At 34.5% G+C, this 3,398-nt stretch overlaps 1 long non-coding RNA gene across 1 annotated transcript; it reads right to left on the bottom strand.

Moving 5' to 3' along the window:
- Positions 1-200: 200 nt before the first annotated feature.
- Positions 201-1,679, bottom strand: LOC107713575 (uncharacterized). The gene is made up of 4 exons (XR_001636906.1): positions 1,499-1,679; positions 1,152-1,217; positions 548-636; positions 201-238 (listed from the first exon to the last, which is right to left on the bottom strand). It is a non-coding gene; the product is annotated as an uncharacterized LOC107713575 (long non-coding RNA).
- Positions 1,680-3,398: the final 1,719 nt, after the last annotated feature.

The following is a 3,398-nucleotide window of genomic DNA, read 5'->3' as shown; positions in this document are numbered from 1 at the left end:
CAAACGATACCAGAGACCACAGAAACAGATGAAAATGCAACTTCAGTGTGTGGCAGATCACCATTTACATCACTGTTTACTGCAGTTTTGGACAGGGTCAAGAGCCTCCACCTCAGTAGCAAGACAGGGAAAAAAAATAACCTTTTCTGTCCAGAGCTCATCGACTTCCTCATGAACAACTACATGAGCATTTTCACCCTCTGGAGTGGAGTTCTTCTTGGGGATCTTAGCCGGTTTTCTGAAACCAGCACAACTACAGTCAGCCAACAATCCAAAACTAGGGAAAGTGGCCACATGTGGAACAGTGGTTTTGGATTGTTAAACAGAGCATCCTTCAAAAAGAAAAAGTACCTGCGTCCTGCTGACTTCATACAGAAAATGTATGGATCCCTCCAAGGCAGATACAAAGAACACATAATTAACCACAATCTGTTACTGCCTTACCGTTATCCAGAACCTAAAAAAAAGTTCTTCAGCCAGAAAGAAGAATGGGCAGAGAAAACATAGAGAAAACAGGACAAACACAGGACAAAATATTTTGACCCACCTGAAGTACTGCCACAGCCATCACAAAGTCCAGGAATTAAACACATCAGCACCAATACCAGCCAGATGATTCCAGACACAGCAATGGACCTGTCAAAAACAAAACACGAACCAAAACCAAAGTACAATACTGAGCCAGATAATACAGAACAAATTGCTGAAGACACAATGGAAGAGGTATTACTTCATATTATTATATTTATAAAAATAATTTCAATGCATTTCACATCTTTCTTACATTAAAAATATTACTTGCAGATTGAATACCTTTGGAGCAAAAATGAGTGTGAAGTGGTGGTTGCTGTTGTACCATCAGCAGAAAAAAAGACCACGTACACCCTCCATCACTCAGAGTTCAAAACTCTACAACCTCACAAGTGGCTCATGGGAGAGGCAAGAATATTCATGAGCTATTATCATTTCAAACTGGCATGATTTAAAAGTACACCATAAATATTGTACATATCTGAAAAGCTTACAGTTACCTTTATGTCTAATATGCATGTTTCATGTATTTCTTATATAAATGTGCTCTTTTCATCAAGGTAATTGAATGTTACTTCCAAACCTTACTTAATAAAATGGGAAAAGACAGTAGCATTTACCTGCTGAATCATTATTCTGCTGGTGTGATTCTGTCTGGAAACCGAGATGCAGTGTGCAGGCAGAGCCTGCGAAAGGTATTGTATTGTTATACATTGAAGATATGAAAAAACAAAAAGTTTAAAAAGATTTAATAATGTTACAATATCAAACATTTCAGGTGGACTATGGAAAATATCAAGCACTTATCAGTTTCGTAAATGTACATGGAAACCACTGGAAGTTTTTGGTGAAAGCTTTCAAAATATAAGTCCTTCTTCATAGTTATGTGGTCAAAGCTGAACTGTAATTTTAAAGAGGTTTCTCTCTTTTTTCTAGTATCTACATGCATCTTTCCAGTCAAGTTTACCTTATTGATCCACAAGGAATTGATGAGGAGAAGGACTCTAAGCAAGCTGCAGTCAGATTTAGGTAAAAAAAAAAAACACTGCTAAAATAAAAGCATTAAGCCCATATCTAGTTACTCTTAATTACTTTAACTGTATTACCCCTAAATGTCATATATTTATTTGTCATATAAGTCAATACTTTAAAATGAGGTTCGTTCGCCATGGTAAAAAAGAGTGGATGGACATTAAGTGGAGAGGGGCCACAATTAAGCACACAAGGCAGCAGGATTCACATAGCTGCGGCGTATTTGTCATGCAGGTATTTTTTGCTCAAATGGTAAGCATTATAGTTGAGACACGAAATACAATTCATTCTTTCATTTCACTATAACTATTGTTCAAAGATGGCAAGGGAGGTTGTCTCTAGTTTCCCAGAAGTTCCCTCCCACTTGGTCATCAATTCCTCTGTGACCAATATGGAGGGACTACGTAGGAAGATGGCTGAGGAAATCCTGACAGCCTCAGGTGCCTGAAATGAAGGGGAACAATATGACATCATGACACTCTTATTGTCTTCTGTAACCCTGTTACTATATTGATATCTATGCACTTTTTAGTGTTCAGAAAGGATGACTGTTGTGGTTTATGCGCTTTGACACAACCCCTTGGAGGCGGTCGAACAACTGACTGGGTAAGTATTTAAAAAAGAAAATTTAAATAAAAAACATTAAATGATTTTAGCAAATGGCTGCAATATAACAAAGAGTGAAAAATTTAAGGGGGTCTGAATACTTTCCGTACCCACTGTATATATATATATATATATATATATACATGTGTGTGTGTGTGTGTTTTAGATTGAATGTCATGCATGCAAATGATGGTTCCATGAGGTATGCCTTAACATGACTCCTGCTGGCTTTGAGAATGAAAAACATAGTAACTGGGCTTGCCATCTGTGTAAATAATTATTTTTGTTATAACAACATTTTTTCATTATCATTTCTTTATATTTATATGCTTTACTAATACCCATTTGGTTACTTTCTTTTCCACTTGTAACTACTAAAAAAAAGATGAAAAGTGGTTTGTGTCTGAATCTTTTATCTGTATTGACATCTATACATACACTGTATTTGAAATTATTATGCAAGTGACATATCATCAGGATTTCAGTAAATTAATTTTAGTTTTTTAATTAAAGTGTTTCTTTATTTTGTTCTTCATATATTTTTAGATAACTGGTATAAATCTGAATAGTTTGCCAGTTCTTCTTAATGTAAATTAAAAAATACTTAAACAGGTTGTTCCACATTATGAAGCAAGTCACATTTCTCATGCAATATGTTGAGGAACAAAGATCTTTCTGAAGATGAAAAGTATGAAATATGAGAAATACAACAGTTTATTTGAAAAAAGTAAATTCAGAATTGTTATTTTAATTAAATCCTATTGCTATCACTTGCATAATAATTTGGAACACAGTGTATGTCCACACTGGAAACCGCTCCCCATTTGTTTTTTGATTGTGGTGTTACCAACAAATTATGGGTTGACTTAAGCACCTATGTTTCTAACCTTACAAATGTGTCCCATACCTTCGTCCTCAAAGATGTTATCTTTTATTATGAAAATCCAAAGCTATTATCTGTTGAATATGTTGTTAATTTTCTTATATTGAATGCAAAATTCTTCATTCATAAGCAAAAATGGCTTAAATCTCCTTTGTCTTTCCCCATTTTTCTTGTTGAATTGGACTCTCTCGTTTCATCTCTTAGACTTACTAATAACAAAAAGAGTGCCAGACTTTTGATGTATTATGACAACTTTTCTAAAAGAATGTAAGTTTATTTTTGCACTTTTATGTATCGATAATAATTAATTTGACATGCAAATACAGAATATTTGTTTTCTGTTTTT

Source organism: Sinocyclocheilus rhinocerous, unplaced genomic scaffold (assembly GCF_001515625.1).
Source record: "Sinocyclocheilus rhinocerous isolate Xijiao unplaced genomic scaffold, SAMN03320098_v1.1 scaffold1440, whole genome shotgun sequence".
Lineage (NCBI taxonomy): Eukaryota > Metazoa > Chordata > Actinopteri > Cypriniformes > Cyprinidae > Sinocyclocheilus > Sinocyclocheilus rhinocerous.
Note: the sequence above shows the minus strand (reverse complement) of the source record. Positions and strands in the feature narration are given on the sequence as shown.